This window comes from Chiloscyllium plagiosum, unplaced genomic scaffold, assembly GCF_037043375.1.
Source record: "Chiloscyllium plagiosum isolate Xiang-an unplaced genomic scaffold, Cpla_swu_hap1 HiC_scaffold_4, whole genome shotgun sequence".
Taxonomy (NCBI): Eukaryota; Metazoa; Chordata; class Chondrichthyes; order Orectolobiformes; family Hemiscylliidae; genus Chiloscyllium; species Chiloscyllium plagiosum.
The window spans coordinates 148,890,254-148,897,331 of record NW_028270142.1 but is presented as its reverse complement, the minus strand read 5'-3'; the positions used below and the strand labels follow the sequence as shown (position 1 = coordinate 148,897,331).

The 7,078-nt window shown below is 42.3% G+C and overlaps 1 pseudogene; it reads right to left on the bottom strand.

The window, feature by feature from the left end:
* Nucleotides 1-5,678: 5,678 nt before the first annotated feature.
* On the bottom strand, nucleotides 5,679-6,156 carry LOC122548782 (large ribosomal subunit protein eL30 pseudogene; annotated as a pseudogene).
* Between the last annotated feature and the right edge of the window lie 922 nt (nucleotides 6,157-7,078).

Below are 7,078 nucleotides of genomic sequence, written 5' to 3'. Positions count from 1 at the left end.
ATTGATGTGGATCTGGAGTTACATGAAGAGCAGACCAGCTAAGGAAGACAGATTTCCTTTCTGAAGGACAATCAGAAGGTGTGGCATGGTGGCTCAGTGGTTAGCACTACTGCCTCACAGTGCCAGGGACCCAGGTTTGATTCCACCCTCCAGCAATTGTCTGTGTGGAGTTAGCACCTGCACCTCGTGCCTGCGTGGCTTGCCTCCAGGTGCTCGGTTTCCTCCCACAGTCGCAAAGATGTGTAGCTTAGGTGGGTTGGCCATGCTAAATTGCCCTGTAGTGTCCATGTCATCAGTGAACCAGATGTATATTTAGTTACATTGTTACCATTAGATCACCAATACTTCCAAATTTTTATTGAATTCATTTTTCACCATCTGCCAGGGTGGGATTTGAATTCACGTTCCTAGAACACTACTCTCCTACCAGAAAGTATTGCAACTTCACTTGAATTCAATGCTGGTATCCTGTAGCCCAGTCCAAACCTAGGTTCTGGCATATTGTTGTTCAAATATGGACACTCCAACCAACAGCATCCATACATTCTATTACTACAGTGTATCACTAATACAGGTGTCTCTCAATTATAAATTGGGAAGAATGTATTAATAAGCCTCTGTTTCAACCACCGTTGCTACTACAAGAAAACAAGAGGATGCTAGAACTTATCAGCTTGATGAGTACCTCAATACCAGTAATTAAAATGCCACACTGTGAAAAGGCAAACAGCCCTGCAGTGAAGTTGTCACAATTAAATTCCAAGAAGTGTGTATGAAAAAGGTGTCATGATTTGGAGATGCCGGTGTTGGACTGGGGTGTGCAAAGTTAAAAATCACACAACACCAGGTTATAGTCCAACCTGATGAAGGAGCGTCGCTCCGAAAGCTAGTGTGCTTCCAATTAAACCTGTTGGACTATAACCTGGTGTTGTGTGATTTTTAACTTTAAAAAAGGTGTGTGTACGTGCATACACATATACAGGCACACACACATTCACTAGGTAACCTCTGTGAAACCAATGTACGGACAGCTCTTTAACCTGAAAATTCACTCTCGTAAAATTCTTGAAGTAATTTACAAAAGTCTGTCACCTTGAACATATTCAGCCCACTTATACCTAATACATGGACCCTGTACCTGCCAAAAGACATGAAATTAATAACTGAGGGGAGGCAAAGGTCTGTTGGTACGAAGACCATATGAAATAAGAACAAGAGTAGGCCACTCAGCTGCTCAATAGAATCATTGCTAATCTGACTTTCCTCACGTCCACTTTCCTGCCCTTTCTCCCTCACACCAGATTCTCCTACTGATCAAGAACCTATTGATTTCAGCCTGAAACATACACAAGGCCCCTGGCCCAACAGTCCTCCCTGGAAAGGAGTTCCAAACACTCAACTCATAGAAGAGTTTCCTCCTCATGGGGCAGCATGGTGGCTCAGGGGTCAACACTGCTGCCCCACACAGCCAGCAACCCAGGTTCGATTCCAGCCTCGGGTGACTGTGTGGATTTCACATATTCTCCCCTTGTCTCTGTGGGTTTCCTCCAGGTGCTCTGGTTTCCTCCCACAATCCAAAAGATGTGCAGATTAGGTGAATTGGATGTGCCAAATTGCCCAAATTGTTCAGGGATGTCTCGGTTAGATGTATTAGTCAGAGGTAAATATAGGGAAAGGGAATGCCTCCAGGTGGTTTACTCTTCGGAGAGTCAGTATGGACTTATGGCGAAGGGCCTGTTTCGACACTGTAGGGATTCTAAAACAAATATCAGTCTTAAACTGGCATCCCTTTATTCTGAGACTGTATCCTCTCGCCCTCAACTCTCCCATGAGGGGAAACATCATCTCAGCATTTATCCTGCCAATCTTCTTAATAATCCTGTATGTTTCAATGAGATGACCTCTCATTCTCCTAAATCCCAGTGAGTACAAGCCCAATCTGTTTAGCTTTTGCTCATAAAACCATCTTTCCATACCATGGATCATCCTAGTGTAACCTTCTCTGAAATGCCTCCAATGAAATGATATATTTTCTTCAATAATGGGACTAAAACTGCTCTCAGAACTCCAGATATGGTCTCAGCAGCACCTTGTATAGATACAGTAAGACTTCCTTGCTCTTATACTCCAGCCACCTTGAAATAAGGGCTAACATTCCATTCCTGTTGCACCTGCATGCGAGCTCCCTATGTCTCGTGGTCAAGTATCACTGGGTAGATTTTTGAGAGCTAGTACATACACAATGAGCCAAATGGCACCCTTCTGTACTGTGAAATTCTATGATTCTAAGTTTCTCTGTGTTGCAGCTTTCGATAGGTTTTTCTCCATTTAAATAATACTGTTCTTTTGTTCTCTCTTCCAAAAACAACTTCACATTTTCCCACATGATACTAAATTTGCCATCTTTTGTCCACTGACATAACCTACCATTTGCATCCTCTTACAACTTGCCTTTCCACCGAGTGATTTACAATTGAGTGGCTTGCAAGGCAATTTCAGAGGGCAATTAAGAGTAAATTGTAATACTGTAGATTTGGAGTTAAATGTAAGCCAAACAAAATAAGCATGCCAGTTTTTCTTCCCAAAATAATAATAGTGAACTTGGGGAATTTTTACAACAGTCAAGAATGTCTGCATAGTACTGTTAATTCAAGACTTTAATCTGAATTGAAATTCCACAATCTATCGTGGTAGGATTTGAACCTATTTGTTTTTGCATTACCAGTCCAGAGAAAATACAACTGCACCATCACTTCCTCCAAGAGTAACAAAAGGAGTCATAGATGTACAGCACAGAAACAGACCCTTCAGTCCAAACCATCCACATCAAACCTTCCTATTCATATACCCATCCAGATGTCTTTTAAATGTTGTAATTGTATTCACCTCCACCACTTACCCTGGCAGTTCATTCCATACACCCACCACCCTCCGTGTGAAGAAGTTCCCCCTTATGTCCCTTTTAAATCTTTCCCCTCACACCTTACGCCCTCCTATTTTGGACTTTACTACTCTGGGGCAAAGATCTTGACTATTCAGCCTATCCATGCCCTTCATGATTTTATAAATTTCTATAAGGTCACCCCTCAGCCTCCGACACTCCTGAGAAAATAGCTCCAACTATTCAGCCTCTCCCTATCGCTCAAACCCTCCAATCCTAGCAACGTCCTTGTAAATCGTTTCTGAACCCTTTCAAGTTTAACAACATCCTGTGTATAGCAGGAAGACCAGAATTAAACACAGTATTCCAAATGTTCTGAACAGCCACAACATGACCTCCCAATTCCTATACTCAATGCACTGACCAATAAAGACAAGCATACCAAACATCATCATCACTATCCTATCTAACTGCGACTCAACTTGCAAGGAGCTATGAACCCGCACTCCAGGTTTCCTTTGTTCAGTAACACTCCCCAGGACCTTACTGTTAAGTGTATAAGTCCTGCCCTGATTTGCCGTACATAAATGTAGCACCTGACATTTATCTAGATTAAACTCCACTGGCCACCTTTCGGCCCATCGGCTCATCTGATCAAGGTCTTGTTGTATTCTGAGGCAATGTTTTTCACTGTCCACTACACCATCAATTTTGTTGTCATCTGCAAATTTACTAACCTCTCCTCCTCTATTCACATCTAAACCATTTATATAGATGACAAAAAGCAGTGGACCAAGCACTGACCCTTGCAGACACAGCTGGTCATAGGCCTCCAGTCTGAAAAACATCCCTCCACCACCATTTATCTCTGAGCTTCAGCCACTTTTGAATCCAAATGGCTGGTTCTCTCTGCGATCTAATCTTGTTAACCAGTCTACTGTGAGGAACCTTGTCGAACGCCTATATGAAATCCATATAGACTAGACAAAGTCCACTGCTATGCCTTCATCAATCCTCTTCATCACTTCTTCAAAACTCAACAAGTTAGTGAGACATGATTTCCCACACACAAAGCTATGTTGACCATCCCTAATCAGTCATTGTCTTACCAAATACATGTAGATACAGCGTTTAGTGTTTTTTATTCATTCATGGGGTGTGGGTGTCAATGGCTCGGCCAGCATTTATTGCTCATCCTGAATTGCTCAGAGGGTAAAAGTCAACCACCATGCTGTGGATCTGGAGTCAGATGTAACACAAACCTGTTAAGATGGTAGTAGCTTGACCTAAACATCATCAGTGAATCAAACGGGTTTTTCCAATAATTGACAATGGATTCATTAATTCCAGATTTTTTTATCGAATAAAAATTCTACCACCTGTTGTGGCAGGATTTGAACTTGGGTCTCTAGAACATTACCTGGGTCTCTATATTTAACAGTCCAATGATGATACCCCTAGGCTCTCATCTCCCCATCTGCTGCACAGTCAAGGAGGATAATGGAATGCTATATTTTATTATGAAAGGAATTGATCATAAAAGTAAAGATATTATGCTTCAGTTATACAGGGCATCGGTGAGAACACATCTCAAATATTAAATGCAGTTATGCTTTCTTTATTTACGGACATTTGAGACAGTTCATTAAAGGTTTATCACATTGATACCTTGAACAAAGAAACTGTCTTATGAGGAATGGTTGGACAGGTGGTCGGGCTTGTTTTTACTAGTGTAGGCAGAGTCAGTGTTCTTAAGGAGAGGGTTCCCGGATTTTAACCTGAAGGCAATACAGGAGTGGCAATACATTCTCAAGTCAGGATGGTATATGGTTTTATGGGAATCTTGCAGATTGTGACATTCTCCTGCATATTATGCCCTGGTTTTTCTAGATGGCAAGAGTTTGGAAGATGGAATTTTAACCTCATAAAGTGGCAGATGACGCATTTTGGGAGGTCTAATAAGGTAACAATTTACACAATGAACGGGAGGAACAATGAGGAAGTACTGAGGAACAAAGGGATCTTAGCATCTACGTCCATGGATCCCTGAAGGTGTCAGCACAGGTAGACAGGGTGGTGAAGAAGGCATATGGGATGCTTGCCTTCATTAGCTGAGTCATAGAATAAGGGAAGAAGGAAATCTTGTGACAACTTTAGAAAATATTCACTGGGCCACAGATGGAATAGTGTGTGCAGTTCTAATTGCCCCACTATCAGAAGGATGTGACTGCATGGGAGAAGGTGCAAAGGAGATTCGCTGGAATGTTGCCTGGAATAAAAAGTCTCAGATATGTGCAGAGACTGGATTTTTTTAAAAATTCATTCTTAGAATATGGGCGCTGCTGGCTGGCCAGCATTTATTACCAGTCCCCAGCTGCCCTTGAGAAGGACTGTTGAGGTGCCTTCTTGAATCTTTGCATTCCACCGCAATGCCATTCAGGAGGGTATTTCAGGATTTTGACCCAGTGACAGTGAAGGAACATATTTCCAAGTCAGGATGGCAATGGGGACCCTTCCTTGGGTCCCTTAACCCAAAATGTTAACTGATTTCTCTCCACAGATGCTGCCATACCTGCTGAGTTTTTCTAGCAATTTCTGTTTTTGTTTCTGATTTACAGCATCTGCAGTTCTTTTTGTTTTTATTGACTGAGTAGATCATGGGCAATTACTGCAAGGCATTTTGCAGATGGTACACACTCCTGCCACTTTGCATCAAATGTTAAAGATTCCAGTTGGCATGCCAATCAAGTGAGTTGCTTTGTCCAGATGGTGTCAAATATCTTCAATGTTGCTGGATCTGCACTCATCCAAAGAAGCAGAAAATATTCCATCACATATTTATGTATTATAGATGGTGGACAGGTTCTGGGAGACAAGAGATGAGTTACTTTTTTTTTGAAACAGAATAACTTTATTTATAAAATGTTTGAGTTGCTGCCAAGTTTATTTCTTACTGATTTGCTCTGGCATGTTTTTGATGACGTCAGGATCATTAACAACCAGTGTGCATACACTTTAATATTTAGCAGAAACAGTTCAATGCTGTTGCCTCTATAATGCTGCAGCCCAGTCTTGGCTAACATAGCACAGTACTCGATCTCTGCGTACTCAAGATTGGACAGTTGTAGGCAACAATAACCACCTTTGGCTTTGCCTTGACAAATCATTTTTGAAGTTTGTTTGCAACCCTCCACACATTTGCCACTTTTCATAACCATCTGGAGCCTGAGGCTAATTGACTCCAATGGTTTTTGCATCTTCTTGGCCATCACCATTATGCCTACTGATATCCTGTGGCTCTTGACCCCAAACGATGCTGGGTGTGAGGGAGAGGAGAGGTGACTGCGTGAGAGCTGGAACCATTTTGTAAGACTCCCCTTGGGAAGAAACAGTGGCACTGCCAAGAGGTGAGTTACTTGCTACAGAATTCTTAGCTGCTAATTTGATTTTGTATGGTTGACCCAGTTCAGTTTCTGGTCACTTTTAACTCCCAGGATGTAGACGGTGGGGGAATTCAGTGATGGTAATCCCACTGAATGTCAAGGAGACATGGGCAGATTCTCTCTTGTTGGGGATGGTCATTGCCTGACACTTCTGTGGCATGAATATTACTTGCTACTTGTCAGCCAAAACCTGGATATTGTGCAGATCTTTTTGCATTTGAACAAGGACTGCTTTAGTATTTAAGGAGTCACGAATGGTGCTGAACATTGTGCAATCATCTTAGGATGGAGGGAAGATCATAGATGAAGCAGCCAAAGATGGTTGGGCCCAGGACACTATACTGAAGAACTCCTGCAGAGAGGTCACTGAGCTGTTTTTCTTTAATTATTAGTTTACAGGATGTGGGGCGTTGTTAGCTACACTCGCATTGATTGCTCATCCCTACTTTCCACTATTGAACAGTGAGGTCCTCTCCTCATCGCTTGGCAGCAATGCTGTTGATGCGATGTTGCCTTTGGACTGCATCATATCGCAAAAGAAGACCCACGCTGACAGCTTTACAGCTCACACACCATGAGACAACTCCTTTCATTGAAGGGATCAGCTTGTAATGGCCTGACCCAGAGTTTTGCATCCAAGCAGGTATGTCATAAAGCCAAATGTTTAAATTTGACCACTGACATGAACATGCCCCTGTCATCGGCGTAAAACACATTTTAAACATCAAACTCAGCAGCTGCACTTCTCAAAGTG